The sequence below is a fragment of the Anser anser genome, assembly GCF_964211835.1.
Source record: "Anser anser genome assembly, chromosome: 2".
Lineage (NCBI taxonomy): Eukaryota > Metazoa > Chordata > Aves > Anseriformes > Anatidae > Anser > Anser anser.
The window spans coordinates 59,648,119-59,671,057 of NC_139721.1; the positions used below are offsets into that span (position 1 = coordinate 59,648,119).

The 22,939-nt window shown below is 39.6% G+C and overlaps 1 protein-coding gene across 2 annotated transcripts in view; it reads left to right on the forward strand.

Moving 5' to 3' along the window:
• Positions 1–1,519: 1,519 nt before the first annotated feature.
• Positions 1,520–22,939, forward strand: part of SOCS6 (suppressor of cytokine signaling 6) — a 30,025-nt gene continuing 8,605 nt past the window's right edge. Inside the window, exon 1 of one of the 2 annotated variants that reach the window (XM_083822726.1) lies at positions 1,520–4,074. The gene's annotated coding sequence lies outside the window, so the exon portion shown is untranslated. Of the gene's footprint in view, positions 4,208–22,939 lie in introns of both variants that reach the window. The other variant, XM_083822725.1, reaches the window with a different exon arrangement.

A 22,939-nucleotide genomic window follows, 5' to 3' on the forward strand; every position in this document is an offset into this window, starting at 1 on the left:
TAATACATATTATAATATAGGAATATAAATATACAATATTTATATGAATAAAAACAAAGTAATAGATAAAATACATAGTAATACAAGAATTAGAAAAATAGGGGAAAAAAAAGGCCATAGTTATCATAAATGTCCAGCAAACTACAATGATTGTGTGTATTGCTTTCTTTAAAAGTCTGATTTACCAAAACTGTTTGAACATAATTTGAAGATTGCAATACAATGGCAACAAATGCACTTTCAGAATTATACTTAACAGAAGTGGAAAAGAAAGCATTTGTTTCCTTAGAATACAACCATGTACAGTTACATGTCCGCAAAGAGCAATAATAATAAGAAGGCATTGACCTCCAGCCCCAGTTCAGGCCCAAGAGCTAGGAGAGTCATTGTTGCAAGACCACGGCAACCTGTGCCAGGCAGGTAGGCAGCAGTAAGATAAAAAGTGGATACAGCAGATATAACATCGTCTTTGCTGTCAATGAGCGGTCGTAAGTTAGGTCTCTGACCCGTCTCTCTGATCTGCAGATTTGCATATACACATATGAATATACACATATATGAAATAATTTGCAATCACAGTTTTGAATATATTAAAAAAAAAGGGGGGGGATTTAATTATCAAAATGATGACTATATCAACTTGCAGACCCATTGAAAGTAATTAGAATTAAGTGGAGCTCCAGGCTGTAGAAGTTCATGCATACAAGCACATGAGATATAAAAGATCTGAATTTTGATTCCTAAATTCTAATTTCTAGTCCTCATAATTTTGAATAAGATAGCAACTGTGAGGCAAGTGTAATAGACTCATATAAGTAGAGAACATTACAACAAGATGTCTGAGTGTATGAACTGCCCAATTTAGTTCAATATGTGTTTTTAAGCCAAGAACAAATTTATCTGTGCAACGCTGCTAACTTCCTCCTAGTCTGCCATCTATGTTGTAATGCCAGTGGCACTCTGAAGTGATTTCACCCTTCGTAGTAAAACTGTTGCTCTTACTGGGATGCAGCTGTTTGCTGGCAAATTTGGATGGAAAAAGTCTATTCCAAACATGAAGTTACATGCTAAGGCTGAGACAAGCTAGCAGCACCCTGGTAACATACACAGGAAGCCACCATCCCTGATTCTCTTCTCCCTTTCTCTCTACCACCACTCAATTGCACAAACTGTCTCTTTTTCTTTGTTTAGACTGTGATACTCACCTGATAACTGTTTTCTGATCCAGATGGAAAGTATGGTTTGGTTTGGTTTTGCTTTTTCAGTTTGCCTGTCTGCCTTGATAGATCTTGATTTATCACTAACTGCTTAACGCTAACAGTCTGGAAATGCAGCTCTCATAAACCAATACAGCAACATATGACATTTCTAACTGAAGAGAGTGAAAATTCAGACACCTATTCAAATTTATGTCATGATTTATCATTAGCTAATTGAACTCCAAGAGATTTAGCTACCTGAGCTGGCTTAGAGAGGTCCATTGAGCACTGGAGCCACTATAAGGAAAATATATGGGCAGGCGGAGGGAGGGAGACAGAAGAAAAATGAGGAAGGCCACTGCTTTTGGTAGTGATACTAATTTAAGCCATATTTACATACTCCTTAATAAAAATAAAGTACGGAAGACACACTGTGAAGAAAAAAAAAAGGGGGGGGTTGAATTCCTTTCCTTCAACTCTGAAAGTCTAATAGTGCCATTTCTGCCAAAAACTAATCCTTTTGCCCCATAAGAGTGACAAGGGGACAGTTTCAGAAACATGAAAACCTTTGGTCAACACATGGGCCAGAAAACTTTATACTTCTGAATCAACTTTTTTTTTTTTTTCATTTTAACAGGGAAGAAGGCTCTAGAATAAGATTCCAAAGACCAACTTTTAATTTTGTCTCACACATAATATATTCTAATGCAGAAGTTGCATATGGCAGAAGATGTCTGAAGGCAGAAAAACATTTTTAGGCCATTTGGATCCTTCATGTACAGCAAGAACTCTTAAACTATGCTTTCCAATACTGCCATCATCCCACAGCTGCTGCTGAAGATTCTGGTTAAATTAATACTATGAACGCACATCAAGCAAGAACACCAGCTGGATCCTGAAATTAATTGCTCATTCAAATGCCTGCTATCCAAAGGAAAAGGAGTCCTGAGAAGCATGTATGAATGTAAAAATCGTGTTTGAGAAAAAATTGTGTTACAATTGAACTAAAATTTTCCTAGTCAGGGCCTTCCTTTCTAGTAAGGTTTTTTCTTAGTTCCTGTTTGGATTAGGTTGGTGAACTCCCAATGGTTTATCTAGGAAAGGAGGAACCTACTCTGTTGAAAGAAAATCTTTTGCTATTTATTGCATTTTTGTTCTTTCTTGGAATAACACAGCAGACCAGAAGATTGCTCATACTTCTCATACCAGCAGTACTAGTTTTACACACAAGAGCTACGCTCCATAAGGATTCCTAAATGATCCACTTGGAGCTATTCTTAGTTTTGTTTGTTATACAACTGATAACATTTAATCACAATTGTAAAACATACAGTTTTGATACAAAACATAACAAAAACATAAATAAGTCTAGGTACTTGATATCTGAAAAAGCTAATGATTGTATTATAAAAATAATAATAATTTCCTTTTACAATGCTAATTAGAGTCATCATGCCCTGAAATGGTTCTGGCCTGCCAGCAACTGCGGTCGATCAGACACATAAAGAACCAAAGACTCTTGGATAAAGCTCAAGAAAAGCCTTTAACTCTCCATAAACATCTGAGGCATAAAAATGTAAATGCAATCAGGACACATTCTGACCTCAAATAACTCAGGCAATTAAACAGCTCACAGACCTCAACCCACAGATACCCTCAATTTCAGCAGGACATGCAAGAAATATTCTCACAACCTCACGAGTTTCAGTGATTTCTCTTTCAACTTCAAATCAGTTGTGTGGGTGAGCAGCAAGTCACACAAATAATCTCACTGACTCTTATGCGATTAGATAGATGAGCAAATTATGCATATCTTTGCAAAATCAGGTTCTCGATTTGCATCGGATATGTACCACAAGCAGGAAACGAATGATGAAAAAGCTTCTGAAGGCACTGTTTTACCAGCTCAACATCAGTCAGCAAGCATTACTTTCCCCAATTTATATTGTCCACAGATTTGAAAACCTAACCCTCTGCTATTCACTTCCGTCAGTCTCACGCATCCTAAGTTAGAAATTGTTTTGTTGCTCTTCATTTTATTTTCGAAAAGGGACCGGCAAGCAAGCAAGCAGCCTGCTTGGCTGAAGTTTCTGTGGCACAGCTGATGTGGCTGGAGTTTAGCGGCACTCTGGGCAATCCGTGAAGCAAAGTTCAACGTGAAAATGCCTCTTCTCGCACATCGCTCTCAGGCCGAGGGAGGCGAAGAGGGCACGGAGACACCGGAGGGGTCAGCCTCTGGGGGTGTGTGTGGGGAGCTCCTCAGGGGGTGCAGCACGAGCGGAGTCGCCCAAAAACTGGGGAAAGAAAGAGACACGCAGAGAGAAAATAAATAAAGTAGCTCGCTGTGCACTTTATTTATGAGGTTCCACAGGCAAGGAGAGCCTTCAGCAGCCGGGGGAGAAAGGGGGCCGGGCGCTAGGGAAGGCCCCGAGCAGGCGCCGGCCGCCCCCCGCAGGCTCCCCGCGGCCTGCCCGAGCCCCACGGCGCGGAGCGGCGGAGCCCTGCGGCGGGGAAGGGAACGAAGGGAAGGGAAAGGAAGAGAAGAAGGGGCCCGGCCGCCCCGGCCGGGGCAAGCGGGGAGGCGGAGGCAGGACTCGGCAGGAGGAGGGCGGGCGACCCGGGCCCCGCCGCACCCGCCGCCGGGCTGAACGCGGCCTGCGGCAGGCTGTGGCCATCGTGGGCTCGCCGCCCCCGTGCGCCCCTCGGAGGACGGAGGGGTGGGGGCAGAGGAGGCGGAGGAAGCGGCGGCGGCGCCAGGAACAGGGAGGCGGCGGCGGCACGGTGAGGGAGGGAGGGAGGGAGCCGGAGCCGGGCCAGGCCCCGCCGGAGCAACAGCAGCACCAGCTCCTCCTCCTCCTCCTCCTCCTCCGGCTCGGTGAGTCCCGCTCTGTCGCCTGGGAGGCTGCTCGCCGCCCAGCCCGGATGCCGGCGCAGGCCGGGCCGCGCCGCCGAGGTGCCCGGGGAAGGAGAGGCCCGCGCCGGGAGCGGGGCACCGCGGCCTCCGCTGGGTGAGCGTCCCCGGGCAGCGGGCGCGCCGAGCCCGGCCGCCCCCTCCTCCCTCCCGCCCCGTCCCGTCCCGTCCGCCGGTGGCCGCGGGGGTAGAGCCGGCGATGGGCCCGGCGCGAGGTTCGGCTCGCCCGCCTGCCTCCTGCCGAGCCACGGCCCCGGCCTCTCCTCTCCTCTCCCTTTGTTTGCGCCGCTCCCCGAGCCCGCGGCGGCGCCAGGCCCTGCGGAGGCAGCGGGGCTGCGGCGCGGCCTGCACGGCGGGGGGCAGCGCCCTGGCGGGGGGCTTAGGCCCGGCCTCGATCCCCGGCCGCTGCCCGGATCCCCCCTTTGGGGCCAGCCGTAGCAGCTGGGTGAGGCTGCGTCCTCCCCGCCCGCCCTCCGCTTTGGGTCCGGGGGGGTCCCCGTCCTGGGCAGGGCGGGTGGCCAGAGGTGGCATTTTGTGCCCCTGCTGCGGGGGCTTGAGCTCTGGATGAGCTCCAGGGAAGGTGAAGCTGTGAATGTCATGTTATTGTTAGCCGAGGGTATGCCAAGGGCTCCTGAAGGGGCGGGAGAAGCGTTGCTTTCTGTGACAGGCAGCACTTAAAAGCTTAAAAAACTTAACACTTTTTTTTTTTCCTTTTTCTTCTAAACATCAACAAACAAAAAAACCCAAACTTTCCTGGCTTTCATTGTTCTTCAAACTGCCTCTTGCATTCTCTTTCCCCAGTGGTGCCACTTCTGTCAGAAAAAAATGGTTCTGGCTCATGCCCACTCATTTGCCTGAGAAAAACGCCTTTCCAAAACACTGAAGTTTTAGGAGATGCAGAGAATGCTGCTGTGATGTGAGATGCATTGAACACGACTTTCTTTTTCCTTGGTTCTTTCATCTTTTCTCCCCGTGTTTTCAAAATCCCATTCACTTTGAACATGGTATTTTCCAGCAGAGAATGTTACATTGTTAAAGTAGGAGACACTGGCAGTAGAACACACTTCAGATAGGGAAAGTGCCTCTTCCAGTTATGAAATCCTTGGGCCCTTTCATGATTAGGTCTCAACCCCTCTTTCCTACCTGCCAGTAATGTTTACACCACGTCCAGCCTCTTAATACAACTGTAGTTAAAAATACCTGCTGCAGGCCTCCTTTCTTAGAGAGCTACAGAAGTACTTGAGGAATAATACATCTGCATTTCTGCCGTGGGTAGAAAAAATAGCATTATTTTGTTTCATGTTAATAAGACCGTCCTTGGATTGTAGAAAATATAGAAGCTTCAGTGTAGTTATGGGATAAATTACTCTAGCTGGGCCAGAAGACTTAAACCACTGGAGAATATCTGGGTATTTTTGGAGTCTTCTGCAGCAAGACAGTAAAGGTAGCTCACACTTTTCTATGTAACTTACCAAGGCGTTTTCAAAGTGCTTGCTTTGACATAGTGAATCTTTAATGGAGTGTTCATTTTTTACTGTATATTTCTTGTTATTATGGCATAACATGATGGAACCGAGCTTTTACTTAAAGCAGGCTCACTTGTTGTGTATGCTGAATTCAGCACCTATTCCCTATATCCTGATTTATGAGATTTAAACATATTTCCCCCACCCCCAATTGAAATTCAATGAAACTAAGCCTTGAAATTAAGTATGAGCGATCACAGTGTAGTGTTATGTAGAGATATCTGCATTTGCTAACTTCCAAGGCTGTGGAGTAGTAGGGAAGAAGCACTGTATTGTTTCCAGAGCTTTTGTGAGTGTCTTCATTGTGCTGCATATGTGCAGCATCAAAGTGTTCTTACAGTTTCAGGCAAAATACTGCGTAATTCAAAAAGTTGACATTGTGAAATCAGAAAAAAAATGTTAACTTATATTGTGCTGTTAATTTATTTATTCTGAGACTGTGAAGTTGGTCAGTCAGATACCTTGGGTTACTCTTAGAGAAGGAGGTTTTGACAAAATAATAACTTGGTCCACATTGTTCTGCAGGTGGATTACACATCCCAGCTCTGCCTAGCATGATGAAGTAGTGGAGTGAGAGAGTGGACTCTTAATCAGGAGTTCTTCTCCAGAAGCAAGTGAATTCTTTGTGCTATTATGAAGACTTATATTCATACAGTAACTTGCAAATCAGTGTTTGAAAGAGTTTTCCTAGTAGCGTTGCCTTGAGTTGACTACATATTTGCTACATATTTGCTGCATCACTGCTAGCAAAACCGAGGCCACAGTCCAGAGTCATTCCTTACTCCTGTGCCTTATTTGCTGTACTTCCTTCCTAGGCCTACACTGTGCTATTTTGGTAGCGTTTGGGTAGTGCAGTGTTGTAGGGAGTTGAGTGATAACATAAAGTAGATGGAAAGGAGACTGGTCTTTGCTGGTGTGTCCCAGCTTTCTCTTGGTAGTGCTTTAATGTGTATTAGCAACAACCAGAGAGGGTTGTGATGTTTCAAGGAGGCAAATATAGTATTAGGAGTATAAAAGTAAACATAATGCAACTCGGGAGTGCAAATACTAAAGTGTATTGAGTAGAAATTGGGCAGGATGGGGATTGAAAAGCAGAATAGAGAGTTCTTATGCAATTTAACTCTATATTTCTATAAAGTGTTCGAAGAAGTACAGGACTTGAAGTTTGCTTTCTTTTATTTTTTTTAGTGAAATAGCAGTATCTGGTAATGTACCTCATCTTTGTATTTCTGCCAAAATCTAATTTCATTCCATTTTAATATATGCTTATTTTCTGGAAATACTAGTCTTCAGAAAACAATAGATGTACAGATGCAGAGCTCCCAGGTTCTTATGAACGCCTCTTGTGAGACACTCCTATGAATCCTAGTGGCTCCCTAGCAAAATAAAAGAGTCTTGAAAATTTTCTGTGAGAATTTCAGATGGCGAGATGCATACAGTAGTGTGTTTTCTAGAAAACAAGATTGTGCTTGTAATGGAATATTCCTTGTCCATGTTTAAAAGGCAGCTTCATACCACTTAAATATTCTTCTGGTACAACAGAGTGTAAAGACAGGTGATTCATGGTAGATTCCTTCTGCTATCGATATTTCTGCATTTTTCTTTAGAAATAATTGGATTCCAAATTAAAACATATGAGCATGTGTTAACAGAAATTCGTAGAAATTCATTTAAAAACAATTAGTTTTGCAACAAATATTAAAGTGCTGTAACTTTGCACTTCTTTAGTGTTAGAGCTTTTTGTTTCTCCCAGTAGCTTACTAATAATACTAAAACAAAAACGGCTCACCCACTTCAGCCTCTCCTGGTGGTTAAAACCAAAACCAAAACCTCAAGAAACTGGCCTTGAATTCTTGCCCTGGATGAAAACGGGAAGCTGATAGTATGTGAGATGTTGTCTAGTAGATCAAATATATAAAGAAAGATGCAAAAATGTTGCTAGAGTCTACATAGACTGACATTAAAAAGGCAATGAGGCAGAATCTGATTTAGACTGCTTATTGTGAGAATTAAAATTTTCAGATTAGAGTTAGAAATTTAGCTTTCTGACTTCTTAAATTGGCTTAAGTAAAAGTTATTCCAGATTTTTTCTTCTACCAGTCTTCATGGTCTTCTGACTCTTCTGTCATGTATGGGCATGCAAACAATAAGCATCTGCAGTTCCAGATAATTTCAGCAAGTTTTTAGGTGTATGGCTTTGTAAATCTGACTACTGTTTGTTAAAGGCGGTAATAGAGATTCAAGGACCTATCTTTACTATTAGAGCTTTCTTTTTTCTCTTTCTTTTTTTTTTTTTAAATAAACTATTATTTGTCATTTTTTTTTTTCTGGAAAATATCGAGATAAAATATTTGGGAAATTATTTGCCCTTTTCAGTGTCCTGATTCATTCACATAACATTATGAATTCTCAGGAACTCTGCTTTGTTTATGGAAAGGATGTAAGCCACATGCTACCTAAGAAATTGTTCCTGGGTTGCTACATTGCCAAGAAAAGTATGTAAGTTAAACATAAATCTTTGTTTAGCGAGGATGCAAGTACGTTAGCTCTGTCATTGTTCTAACTGTGACTTTATTTTTCAGACTCCTTCAATGGAGTTTTATTCTTCTTGTTTGCAGTTAATCCCAACCTGAAGAAGTCATATGTAGGTATTTCTATCCAGGTGCTGCTCTCCAAACATTGCTTCCGATTGTGTGTATATATAGGGCACACAGAACACATGAACTTTCTTGTCTTCTGATGAAACATTCTTTTTTTTGAGATTTGCCAAGTGCAGTAGGTTGGCACTTCTAGAAAATCTTAGATTTGTAAAGTATGTGGGCTTTTTGTTATAAACACCAAATAATTTTGCTGTAAACTGCTGTAAAAGTTTTGGATGAGAGCCATTTTCTCTGGCAGTGAAGGTATAAATAGATGTTAGTGTTGTTTTTTTTTCATAGCTCATTAAGTGGTCTCTAGTTTAAAAAAAAAAGTTAAACAATGAAAATGAACCTCTAAGTATTGTTAGGTAAAACATACGCTTATGTGGTATTTTTCTTTGCTTTCCAAAGCAGTTTATAATCAGCAGCTGTATTTGTAGTATTTAGCTTGCGTGGTATGAGATACAGATCTGTACGAGGACTTGTGTAAGGTTTTAATGGTCTTGAGATAATGTGGTGAACACAGCTAGCAGATAAATTGATGAGTGTCAGGATTTGAGACCACAGAGTTAATACCTTGGTTATTGTTCCTCAAGGATATTCAGTATTATTTAAAACAATACATAGATTGCTTCTCTTGATGACAAAATTGTTGGAAATGAGATTCTAGTCAGGCTTGGTTTTACAGTGTGTGATCTCTGTTTTTCTTGAGTAGTTTTATTCTTAATTAATCTTGACGTTCTGTGGTAAATGTGCTAAAACAGCAGTTTGTAGGAGTCTTGAGTAGGTGATTTTTTTTTTCCTTCTCTGAAGCAGTCTGTATTCCTCAAATAAGTTGAGAATAAATTACTATGCTACTCCAAAAGTTTCCAAAGTGTGCTTGTTTGATCCCAAGATGTGTCTGATACAGCAGTCAAGCTTGCTTTCCTTTTTGTTCCTTCTGATTTAGGGAATCCCCAGACTTTGCCTTGGTAAGTGCTACAAGACCTGGGCAGTTACAAGCTATAGTGTTAACTGTGTTTCTGGCATTAGTAATGGGTTTGAATACTCTTAAAATCCTTTACGTACTCTTTTGGTTGGTAATCAGGTATCAGATTAGGAGGTTTATTAACTGAAATAAAGAAATGGAGACTGGTGGCATCAGGTAGAAGGTTTTTGATTACAGAAAGTGTGCCTTCCAGGGTGAGATTTGTAGAAGCTGTATGCCAAAAACAGGATAGGCAGCTTTTTCAGGATGACACTCGTCTTTCAGGCACTGGTGAGAACTCTGTGACTGAGGAATTCTCACTGGATTCACTGAACAGAAGCTGTTTGTGCAAGCATATTGGTTTTGATGAAACTTGTACTTGGAAAGGCTTCCAGGCTGGAATTTTGGTCAGCCCAAGGAGACTGATTCCAGAATAGTTGGTTTGTGCATTCAGAGGTACAAGTCTCTAGGTTTTATGTAAGATCTCAAGTCTGCGTCTGTGTAAGGTAGGAGTCTCATGGCATTTTTTCCCCCCTCCTTTTCCCTGTTTGGTGGAAAAGAGGCAAAAACCAAATCTCATCCAGTGCTTTCTGAAACTTTGACTTTTCTCCTCTTCTTGGATTTTGAAAAGAAGAGAGCTTTCGGCTAATAAAAAGTAATGTTGAGAAGTAATAAGGGATTAATCATAAAGCTTTGGCATGATTTTGTGCAAAAAAAACCCTAGTTGCTTGGGGGAAAACTTAAATGCAAATGTAATTATTCTTCAGTCCCTTGCTGAAGGGTTAAAAGAGTCTGTGCTGACCAATGTATTAGCCTTATTTGCAATTTAATCCAATGATGGTCGAGAGAACAAGGTGAAGGGGAGCTATGTCAGTACTGAATCAGATGCGTTTTCTTTATCCCCCCAAAACAGGTGCTTTTTGGAATCTGCTGTATTTTAAATGGCTTGGCATGGAAAACAGGAATAGAAAGTCTGTGTATGAGCATTGAAAAGTGTGTGCCTATTCTCATGTTTTTTAATTGGGTTAATACATTTTTTATAGTGTGTGTAAGTTTAAATTTTTGTCAGAGAGAACAGGAGAAAAAACAGAGTCTGTGCGCATGTATATGTCTGTCTCTTTTTCATGCTTGAAATTTCAAGCTTAGCAAGCTTTTGCAGCAGGGCTCCTATACTCCTGGCTCTGCAGAAATTTGACCTTAGTCTGGAGATAGCTATCTTAAGGGCTTTGAGTTTGTATAAATTTCACGCAGCATGTTACTTCGTATAGACAGTGAAAACTTCATCTTTGATCCTGCACATGAGAATTTATACACCAATGTGAAGTTGCCTGGTGTAAGACCCCAATTCTTCAAGTGCAAGCTAAGAGTAGTGTACAGTGAGCAGTCCCATTGAGTTAAATGTCTGCCCACAGTTAATTAATCTTTGTTGGTCTGAGTGTTAATATTAGGAAAATCAGTTTGTTTAGGGCTGTGTGGAAAATTGTTATTAAAAAAAGAAACAACCACCACCGACAAAACAAAACAAAACAACAAAAAAGAACACAAATCCCCCTCCCCTCTGAGCTTTCCAGCGTGCATCACGACAAAACGGTGTCTGTCTAGAAACTTTAATATATTCTTTCTCCATTTGATGTGCTGCTTGGGATAGCAGGACGTCTCTGGCTGCAGGTGATTAGAGTGTAGGAGGGGAAAAAAAAAAGCAGTCCCTGATCTTAATCATGAATAATTAAGAGTCTCTCTAGTTTTGACCCCAAATTAGAGAATTTACATGTAGACTAAGCTTTGTCAGAACGGGTGTAGTCTTGTAAAAAGGTTTTATTCTGGCAAATTGGGACTTCATTAAAAAGATTGCTAAGCAGCCTTCCCCATGCAGTCAAAATTCCATTCCTATTCTGGTCAATGGGCTGGTTGTGCCCTGTTAATGTATGTGGGTTTTGCTGTTGTTCGTCTTTCCAAAAAGCACCCTCTAGACTTAAAAGGACTGTCAATTGTGAAAACCTGTTTAATGTTTCTCCTCCTGTTTTAAGGGAAACAAAGTAGTAAAGTAATTTTATGAGATTATATGGAGATAATAATCTCTGTACAGGTGTGTTTACCCTGTATATTTGACAGTACTTTGAGCACAGCCATTTCTACTGTTACCCTTATATGGCTAGGCTCTAAACCATAAAAAAGATAATTAGCTTACTCTTTGTTCTTATTGGGCCTTCTGCCAGTGACAATGGGAAAGAAAATATTTTAAATAAGTTATGTTTTACATTCTCATTTTCTCAAATGTAGTGCTTGGATTACTGTCAGCAGTGGGTCCTAAGAACTCAGAAAAGCAGTCAGTCCATCGGCAAGAGGTGCTAGGATGAACTTTCTGGTCAACAGATTTAGGTTCTGTTGCCAGAGGGTGTTCGCTGCTCGCTTCAGGAGGTACCTTGAGTTTATTGGGGTCTGAGAAGCTTTCCTCTTGGGCCCCAACCTGACTGGGATCCACCAGTCATAGAATCACAGAATCATAGGATATCCAAGTTGGAAGGGACCCACAAGGATCATTGAGTCCAACTCCTGGGTCCCCAAAGGACCATCCAAAAAATCAGGCCATGTGTCTGAGAGCATTGTACAAATACTTCTTGAACTGTGGCAGGCTCTGTGCCGTGACCACTTCCCTGGGGAAGTCAAATCAGTCTTCAAACAACAAGAAGGAAGTTCTCTCCTGTTCTCTGTTTCTTTCTGCTGGCTTGTCTGTGAAATAAACCCCACTTTCATTTCATGAACTGGACCTGCCTTATTGACCATGAGAGACTCAGCTTCAGTGTCTGATTCTCTTCAAAACTGCTTGTATAAAATTGGTGAGCTTGAGGTTAAAAGTGATCCTAGCCTAATCTTCCTGTATGCATTTTAATACAGATACCAATTTTATTTTTTAAGTAAGGAATATGCAGTTAATAAAAGAATCACGACAGTTTAAAAGTATCATTTTCAAATGCCTTATTCTTAAGGATTTCATCTTTCGTAAAGCTTTAAAACTGTCCCAGCATTGTTTAGCAGTTGACAGGCTAGGTTATGAATCATGGAGAGTCCAAATAAAATGCTGGAGATACCAGAAATAGACTATATGGGAATGAGGATTACACTAAAACAATTTGGAATCATAGTAGTGGAAAAGAGAACAGTGTTACAAGCCTTCTTCAGTCTTGTGTTTGTGTGCTGTACTCTAAGGAACCTGATCGTCCATAATTTTTTTCTGCTTGTCTTGTATGGAACATTTTCTGATCCTGAAGATCCTGAAACTGAAGTCAAATCGGTAGTGAAGCTTTATATGTTGTTGTTGTTTTACTTAAGTATCGGTTCACCAGAGCACAATGGGAAAAATGTGATTAGCTATGTTAAAATAATCTTAGTCTTTCAGTGCTTTGATTTTTGAAAGAATGAGTGAGCATTTCCTCCCTACGCCTCCAAATTTGATGTTATTTAGAGCTTAAAATGATTACTGGGGTCCTTAGAAAGGAAGATGTGGGCATTAGAGAGTTTGTGTATTTATTAAATATTATCAGATCTAGTAATTTTATGATAAGCACTTAAATAAGAACAAATAACGGGGGAAAATCTTTTCAAGCAAAAGGAATGCTTGGGTTTATTTTGAGATTAGTTGTTGAAAGGCAGTTTAAATTTGGTCTTGCTCACCTGTCATAAGTGATTTTTTCTCCTTGCAGAATATAGCAAGTAAGTCCAACCTAATGGATTACTTTCCACGTACCGTTAGTAAAATTAGATTAAAATTAATATTTTTTAACTTTACAAATTAAGTTGCTTCTGTATTGTACTAGCTTGTGGTGACCACAATTTGTAAGCCTCTCAGTGTTTATTACTGTCTTTGTCTCTGAAAATCAAATGCTTTTGTTTAGTAGTAATGGGAAATGGTATGCTTTCTTCATCAGTACGAGGCATTAAGTCATTTGAAAGAAGTCAGCACTTCTTTATTTTGTCAAAAAATATTTGGACTTTGGTTTAAAGAAGGTTTAAGACAAAAATTCCTATTCAAACCTCCTTTTGTAATACTAACTGCAAATGTTATGATTTGTATGTAACCAACAAGATTGTGGGAGGTACTCATGGAGTGTTGCACATGTTTATTTCCCTGAGTGTAGCGGCTCTTTCAGCCTTAAACTCTAGGTGCTAAAAGACATGGTGAAGATGGAGTTAATCTGTTTGGTAACTGTTTTGTTTGGATAGAACATTCCTACTAACTTGGAGAGAGAGAAAAGCATATTCACTTGGGAAGAAGTTATTAAAAGTGTTTTTCCAATAATGCTATATATGTAAACTTTTACTTGGGTTAAGTTTTTCCCTTCTGTTAAGTACCCAGAACAAACCAACATTAATCTCAGTTGAATTGCACCTTGCTAAATAGCATAGGTGTTCCACAATAGAAATGATATGCGAACATAACTATGTAAGACTGGGTTCTTTACGCTTGATGTAAAATTCTCTTTTGCCTTTAAAATCAATTCCTAAGTGAGTGAGCGGAGTTGTTACTGATCTTTATTGTGGACCATGTAATAGGTAAACATTGGGCTTAGGGTCCACATGACAAAAATAATCTACAATACAATATAAATCTAAATATATAAATATCTAAAACTTCCCTTGTTTGTGCATACAGGTTTTACAGGCTGCAAGCAGTCCAGTCTGCATTTCCCAGTGATGTGAAATACAGGACCTACAGCTTGGTAGCTAGAGCCATCACTCGGAGCATAAGACAGCCAAGTTACTCAGCTCTGCCCCTTCTGTAATGGGGGCTGCCTTGAACACTGTCCTGTTGGCTGCTCTGAAGTACAGAAAGCTTTCTGTCTGTTCTTTTAAAGCTCTTCTGGTCTGTGGAAGGTTAATGGAGCTGAAAAAGAAAGGGCTAGAGAGGGTGTGTGTTCTCTCAGCCCAGTGGCCTAAGGATCTGCCGTGGAGGGGGAAAACCTGGGATTGACCATCTGGCCCAGTTCATCTTATGTCTTAAGCTATTTCTTCACAATAGAGTATCATAATCAAGAATAAGTGAGAATATCCCTTCCATGATGGCTGGGACCACTGTCCAGGATGCTAGAATTTGTAGTTTGGTTTTCCCATGGAGCAAAGTCTTTATGTGATGTGGAAGGTTATGGTAATTATTTATCCACTTATTGTGGTGTCCAGAAAAAGAAGTAGTTGACACAGTCCTTTATGCAACATGATTCTGTGAGGTGCTTCATGTTTTCCTTTCAGAACATGCCTTAGGAGCTATGTGAAGGCACAGCCATGACTCCATGAGTTAGGCATTGATATAGTTCTGCTTAGATGAGGTACTTCTGGAGATTGTTTTGATTGTTTTTTTTTTTCTTTTTTTTTTTCTTGCAAAAATAAGGTTAAGGACTGCGGAGGAGGTTTCAACTAAAAAATAATACTAATAAATTGGAATTTAGGTACTTCCTAATAAAGCAGTTCCCCACATGTGAAGGGGAGAGGGGTGTTGGTGAACATTTTAAATATCAAGTCCTAATTTCTGTGGACTCTTCAGGAACCTGACTCTTCTAGTATGCTCTAAGTATTTGCAGTGATTTTTGGAGAAGTTACTTATGCTTAGGTACTGAAAAAAAAATCTTAACTTGGACAAAAATCAGATGCTTTATCTCTATTTTAGATAAGACTGGTTGTAGTTCTGACCTTTGCAGTTTGTCAAAATGTACTTTGCTTTGAATTGTATTTTTGGAAAGCAGGCCACCAACCTCAGATCTGTTGTGTCACAGGCAGAATGTGGTAGGAATTGTGAGAATAGTCCGTGCCTTGCTGGAGTCACCAGTTAGCAAACTCAGAGCGTTTTTCATGTAAGGCTTAAGTTCCGGAGAGGAATATTTTTGGCCTATTTGTCAGTCTGAATTCACTTTCTTTGCAGGTTGCAACTTCATTAATGGTTTAGATAACCTTGTGTCTTGGTATCTCGTTCTTTGTTTTTCTGCATCTTTCTAACCCCTTGAGATATATACTACTGATGGATCTTCCGCTTATCATAGGGTTACCTGATAATCCTTTGTACTGTAAGATGGGTAATTCATTTGCTTATTGCCTTGATAAACTTTAAGCAGTTGGGCTGAAAAGACTTAAAAATTCAGCAGGCATTTTATAAAGTTTTGAGGAATGTCAGGAAGTAGAATCATTACTAAAGAGAGGACAGTGATAGAAGCTATCCTGAAAGGTTGGGTGTTTCTCCACAGAATGATGAAACCCAAGGTCCTGTGTTCGCCTATTTCTGTATTGTCAGCAAATTCCTGAAAGGGACCACAGGCTTAACTGATTGATCTCTTGCAGTGGATGACAGTTCGCTGCTGCTGCAATTAACTACTTGAGTTACACCCATTTTGTTCTGTTGTCACCATATACTTCCATGGAGAAATGAGGGAGGTTTCAGTTTTGAGTAGGCAATTGTTCAAAGCCCCCTACAGGTCAAGCCCTCCCTGCCCCAAATCGTTCCACGTCACGAAAATTCAAACTTCAGGTTTCAGAATGAAAGGACCTTAATTTGGCCTGCTGGTGGATATATATTATTATTCAGCTTATGAATCCGTCTAAAAGAGTGGAAATAGAGCTCTCCATATTCTGTCTCATGAAATGCTGAACAGAGCGTTGAATACCTATGTCTTAACAAGTGTCAGATATAGAGACAGCAAAAATTTCCTTAGCGAAGCCAATAATTCTGTTTGTGAGCTCTGGAATTTGGAGTTTAATTAGTATGCTGTAAGTTAATGATGGGATCATACACTTCAAAGGGTGATGAAGAGAAGAATTAATGTAAACATTTTTATTCTGTGTATGAGGCAAGACAGAGAAGAGAATTGCTCAGGCAACCCTTCTGGCTTTTCTCAACTTCTGCGTTCTTGAACTCTGAACCTTTATGAAGTCTTCTGCTATGTTTCCTATATAAGTAGTTCATGTAAAGGATACAAAAACATGTTTTGCAGTATACTGTTGTTTAAGAGTGAAAACAAGGGATTTTGCTCACCATTAGAAGTTGTTACAGAAGTTGCCTTAGATTGGTTTAGTATTTATTGTAAAATTTCCGGGAAAATAAAATTGCTGGTGCAACTGACTTTATTATTTATTTCTATTTCAGAAATAAAAATCAAATTTTGAATACATCTTGATATTTAGAAGATGTTTTCAATTCTTAATGTTCTTGCTAGTGACTTATTACATTGATATAAAAGGTATTGCTTGAGCATTTCTCGTTTTGACTGCTGCTCAGAAGTAAATAAAAACACATCACAATGACAAACCACATTTGCTTCTAATGAACATATGTAATATCTTAGTGGTTGGGGGTAAACATATTTTTTGTCTGTGCTACAGTGAACAAGTTTTGTGAAACACATGGCTCTGTGAGGAATGGAACTGTTTAATCCCAGTTTCCTCCCTGGTTCTGGAGATACTTCTGAACTGTCAAGAAACCTTTTCCTGTATTTCAAAAATTTCCATGCCTTGGATTTTATATATATATATATATATATATATTTTTCATATATAAGAATATACAAATTTTTGCTATGGCTGCTCCCTCAGTTGAGACTGTCTGCTGAACTGATTAAAACATTAGTGTGGCAGTCCTGAAGAGGATGCAGTGTATACAGACAGAAACAGCCATGCTTGGTCAAGCTTTGTTTCTATAGGAAGCAAGGCAAAACCAAACTATATTCACTGAATTTAACTCTGAACTTTTCACAGCTGGCTAGGGGACTAGGTTGCTTGAGTAGTACCTGTACTTTTTGAATTACTGTATAACGGTGTTTTATCTAGTTGCTATTTTTTCAAAGATTGGGAAATCCCAGCTTGACTAAAAGTAGTTACTTAAATTTAGCCAATGCATTTTCATCCCAGGTGAAACACTTCATGTTTCACTTAGCATATATTTCACTTTAAATCTGTCTTACAATGAATGGTGGCACATAACTTTCACATTATGCATGTTGTGTTTGTGCTAATGGTGTACATTTGTAGTAAAACAATTGGTTATTACTTTGGAAAAATGTGTTTAATAAATCAATGAATAAAAAAAGGTGTGTGAATTTCGCACACACAGAAATTAGCTTTCACTTCACATGCTTGGGAATTTATAGAACATCAGCTGTCAATTTTTGTATTGTTTCAGAATTTTCCACTGTGAGAAATTAAAGAAACCAAGTGATTTAGTATGCATACAAAAGCAAAGGTACGGATATAGGAGTCTGCGTGAGTGTGAAACATATTAAATTGTTGAGCTGTATGGAAAATGAGTGCCTTCATATGGGGCAAGTATTATGTGGTGTTGATATTAAACTCTTTTGTATAGTCTGGAGGAGAAGGGTGGTATCCTTGTGGTGTCCTTGGACCATTAATTGTATATATCTCTCTAATAATTAAGTGAAGAAGGTCTGAAAAGAGATCAGTTTCTTCCTCTCTGTGATTCTGAGGAATGTCTTTTATTAATTGCTTCTTCTTCCTCAGCGCACTTTGAGGTTTCTGCTGGTGTGTGAACGTTGTATGGGTGCTATAATGAAAGATCTTCCCACTCTTCTCTTTAATCAAGGCCCTGTGCTCTCTTTCCCCTCAGACCATAAAAGGGTCCACTTAATCTTTATATTTATGTAGGGGGTTAACTGCATTACAAAGGATTGCTGCATCTTAGCCTAAATTGAGAGGATGGAGTGGTATCTTCTAATGAAAGAAAGCTTTTATTGTTATTGAAAGTGGCAGCACGGTAGATGTGGCAAGGGTGATAACTGTGAAGATCTCAGAGAGCCTGCCTGGTCATGTGGATTTAAAAAGTGTTTCAGCCCCAGACAGAAAATAATCTAGTTGAGGTTAATTTGAAGCCACAGGTGCAGCTTTAATGAATTGCAAGATCCAAGGCAGAGTGGTAGGTACAAAGTGGTGTAAGACCACAGTGTATTGCCATTTGCACAAACCCTCTAGACAAGCTGAATATTGGAAAGTGAGTCTTACTTCAAGCACAGATCCTGAAAAAGCAGGATTTTTTAATTATTATTTCTTTATAATACATTTTCCAACTAGTTTCTATCTGTTTATTTTAAAAGCTTATCTCAGCATCTTTTGTTTCAACTTGTGTACGTGTTAAATTTCTGTGGAATAAGAAAATTGAAGAAAAAAGGGATGAAACTCTTAAGAGTTTGTTACTACCGGAGTAGATTAGATATCTAAATTTGGATTATTACTTGAAGAAAATCATGTTCTTACTATTTAATTAATAAGTTCATGAGATATTTTGACAAAGTTGATTTTTCTCCCTGGCATTTTGCAACTGATTGTACTACCTTGAAAGAATTGTTGCAGAATGTTGATCTGTTTTTTCACATCTTTGATACCAGTTAGTGTTCTTTGTAGGAGCAAAGTTCCATATACCTACATATATTTCCTCTTGTCTGTCAGATAAGTATAAAATAAAGTGCGAAAGTGAACAGTTTACACCTTGATGCTCAAGATGTTAGTCTAGTTTTTCAAATAAGTGCAAAGAAGCCATCAGTTGAGTAGAGAGCAGGCTTAATATAAAAGTTAGTTTTAACTTTGATTTTTCTATGAATGTGACTTCATAGCTCTCCTGACTTGTTCCTTAGGTTTTTCATCCCCGCTTGTCAAAAAAAAAAAAAAAAAAAAAAGGAGTATCCTATGTTGTGATTAAGGAAAGCATCATTACTGTTGCCAGTCAGACTTCTTGCTTGGTGCTAGAATGTGTAAACACTTCTTCCTCCAGATTTCAATCTAAACGCTACTTCCTCCAGATTTCAATCTACACCTCATTTTCATGACAGGTGAACTAGACAGGCAGAAGCTAATGTGATTATTATTACAAATTATTAGCTCTTAATTTAAGGAGAATGGCAACATAAAATCTTTATACTGGCAAGTAGCGTAGTGGACTTTCGTCATGTATATGGTGATCCTGTGTAAGTGCTGTAGGTTTCAACAGAAAAATGGTCTGAGGCTTCTGTTTCTGTTACCTTTCCTGCATTTTCCTCGTTCCCCTCACATTGTGTTCCTTTATTTTCTAGCATTATTTTTGGGGATGCAGATAAGTATGCACTTGTGTTAATTGAAAGATGAGTTTCTGTATTGTCCTTTAAATACGTGTCTAGTGGAGTGGATTGGTGGTGGAAGTTTGGTCTAAGAAGGTGAATGTTTCCTTTGATAATGTAGGAAAGATCATTCTGTCTTCTCATCAAAATGATCTGTTGGCAGTAGGCCCTTTTCAGCTGTTTTGGTTCATGTTTAAGGAAGTTACATACACTAATGATGTTTCCCTGCTTGCAGTAATACTAGCATGAATTAGCGCAACGTGTAAAGGATAAACTTTTGCACAAAAGTCACTATCAGTACAAGTCAATACGAAGTGGTAATATTAAGCTGTTGTATGTCTTCTAAATGTTTTCTTTCCTTTTTTTTGGGAAGGAGTTGAAAACTGTACTTTGCAATCATGTTATTTAGTCATTAATATTAGAAGAAAGGGCCAGATTAATTCTGACCACACCATCACTTTGAGAGAACGTTCTGGTCTATTATTTCTGTCTTTCTGGCACAGGCTTTAACTGGATGGACGGTGTTTCTGAAGTTACTTTTGAAACTCATTGGGATTTAAAAACAAACTGCACTGCAAATTGGTTTGTGGTGCCTGCATCCATATGATGAGATAGGTTATGTTCTTTTTTGACGCACGTTCCAGGATTCAAGCATCTGTGCGTGCTCCATAAAAAGAATCACAGAAGTGCAAATTTTTCTTTTTTTTTATTGATAGTCCTTTCCCTTCTTCCTTTTGTCGTCACTATTTTCATTTCAAACACTCTTTTTCTCAAATAAGTAGGCATAGAACCTGTTACTTGCCAAAAGCATTTTATTACTGTAAATTAACATGAATCTTCTAGCAAATTTATTTTTAGTTATTCCTTTTTACACGACATGGTGATGGTCCATGGCACTGGTTCTGAGAAGCTAGTTTATAGAGCACTGCAGTCCTGCCACTTCTCTGACTCTTAAAGTACCTGTTTTAAGGTTTAAGAAGACTGCATAAATATCGTTGTTAATCATGAAGTGTTCCCTGTTACCGTGCTGAGAGTACCAGCATACCTTACAACAGAGGATAAGCATTTTGGTGTCTCCACCTTTTCTCAGGAAGGAGAAGTGGGACGGAGTCTTATTTGAAATTCTCATGTATCATCTCCCAGTAAATCTAACCTTTGCTTATGAAGCTAAACTTAATTTTTGCTGACAGTCTGCTGCAAGGCTGGCTGCTGCAGGCTTGTAGAATAACAAGAGATGAAAATTGAGCCTGACTGAGCATTATTCTCTGTCTTGGTCTGCTTCCGTAGAGCTATGTGAAAAAGATTTACTTGCCCTCGATGGATTTGATTTCCAACAGTGAAACACATGCTATGCACAACAGGTTTCTTTGGTGATTTCTCTCATTTGATTCAGCAGAAATGTTTCACTTCTTCTCATTTTCAGTGACTTGGTATGCATTGATTTGCTCAGTTATTTTTGTTTGCTTGTTTTCCTCTCGCTGTTCATCAGGGCCTGCAAGCCGGTTTGTGGCTTTATTTTTCCCTGTATCTTCTCAGCTGTGACCAGTATACTTTATCAGATGCCTGCTTAAAAGAGATTGATGGGAGATGACACTTGTGCCATTCGCAGCAAACGTGTAGCAGGTAGTGTGCGCTGTTCCCTGTTGGGGTGCTGGTTCCTTGCTGGGTGCTGGTTCCTTGCCGGGTGCTGAGAGGTTCAGCAGCAGTGGCTGAAGTGGCTGCTGCTCTGTCTGTCATCCACCCCGTCCCGCGGGGTCCCCTCTCCACCAGCAGTGCTGCTCTGTTGATGCCCAGCCGCTGCTGAGCGCGTGCAGTTTCGGCTGGCTGCCCGTGTGTCAGCCAGTGCTGACTTCAGTTTGTCATGCCAGGTGAACGTGCCTGCGGCCGCCGAAGATCAGACAAGCAGCACAGCCCAGCCTGCCACCCTGTGCAAGGGTGATGTGACTTTGGCAAGGACAGTTGCTGTTAGTGGCTGGCTTTGGCTATTGCAGTTACGCGATTATTGTAGTTACGAGGCTGTATGTACACAGATGAACTGGAATACAAAGATGCCATTTAACACTCCGCAGTTACTCCCCAGAGGAAAGCTACCAATCAGATAGAAATATTCTCTTCTGCAACCAAATATGGGAAAGAAGAAAGAAGAACAGGACTTAGTGCGAGCAGGCATGGATTAAGCTTTAAAAAAAGAAAAAAAGTCCAGATGTCAAGGGACATCCTTTTCTAACAGAGGCAAGCAGAGTCAAGGTACTACTAGGATTTCTTACAGGGTTCTGTTGCTGGTTATGCATAAAGTTAATTCCACTGGTCATGGTGAAGAATAGTCACTTTGTGTTAAGTTTTCATTATTACTTTACCCTACTTTTCTGCTTTGTTACCAAAGGCATGCCTTGCTTATTATTTGTTAGAAGTTAGGGTTTCTCTGTGTAATACCTGTTTAGTTATATTGGCCTTTGGTTATATCGGCCTTTAGAGAAGCAAGCAGAACTTTCCTTAGATGTTCAAATCTTAGAAGGTGGAAGTTTAAATTGGTGGTGAATAGTATCTACTTGCTGTTCAGGTCTTTGACTTGTTAACTTAAAAACAGAGGTGTTAAGTATTGGAAAGAGTACAAAATATGGCAGATGATCTTCTATCTGTTCTTTACCTTGTTCCAGTTTTATATGAAGGTGTGCACCTGAGCTTCTTCATAGTCAGGAGAAGAGCAGGTATACAGGAGAGGATAGGATGGACTTTTATAAAATTCACACTCCTGTCTTAAAACAGCATTCATCCATTACCAACCAAATTACCACTAAAACCTGTTTTGTTGCTTTCAAGGTAGTCTGAACTTTCAGCGTATGAGTATGCAAAATGGAATTTACATTACTTCATTTAAAGACTCTTCATATTAGAGAATAATATGATGTAGGAATTTACTTTGAAGCTCTGGGGAAGGCAGAACCTCATCATCCTCAATAAACTAATGGCAAGTCTAGTCAGAAAGCTGAAAGCTGCCATGTCGTTTATATGTTCAAGAGAGTCATAGTGTTTGAAATAGGTATTTCATCTCCCTGCTTAACAAATATTTTATATGTGTGTAGCTTCTGTGAAACTAGAAGTAGATGGAAAGAAATATCTTGAGTTTGTTTGAGCTTTATGTTACTAGTGTGAAGAAATAAATTCCAGCACTACAAAGATTTCGTTATTAAAGTAAAAGGAATGGAACGTGTATGTAGAACAATTTCCTAGTAATTTACATCAATGCGTTTGGAATTCCAGAATAAATATAGATACCTGGATATTTCCAAAATATATCTCTTGAAATCTGTGTTACCTTAAGATGCTTGCTGAGACACCCTGCCAAATAATGTATGAATATATTTTAGCAAGAGTTTGGGTGACAGTGAGGGAACACTTTCATATTTCTGCAGAAAATTAGGCTAGGTTCTACTATCTGACTATAATGAAAATGCAGTGGTTGTTACGCTCAGAAATGCAGAACCTTTTGTTGTGTTTTGCTTAAAAGTATCTTTATGTAAAATATATTGTGAAGTATATAAATACATATCTGTAATGTTAATAATGTAATAAATTGTAATATAGTATATAAATATATATATGTAATGTTAATAATGT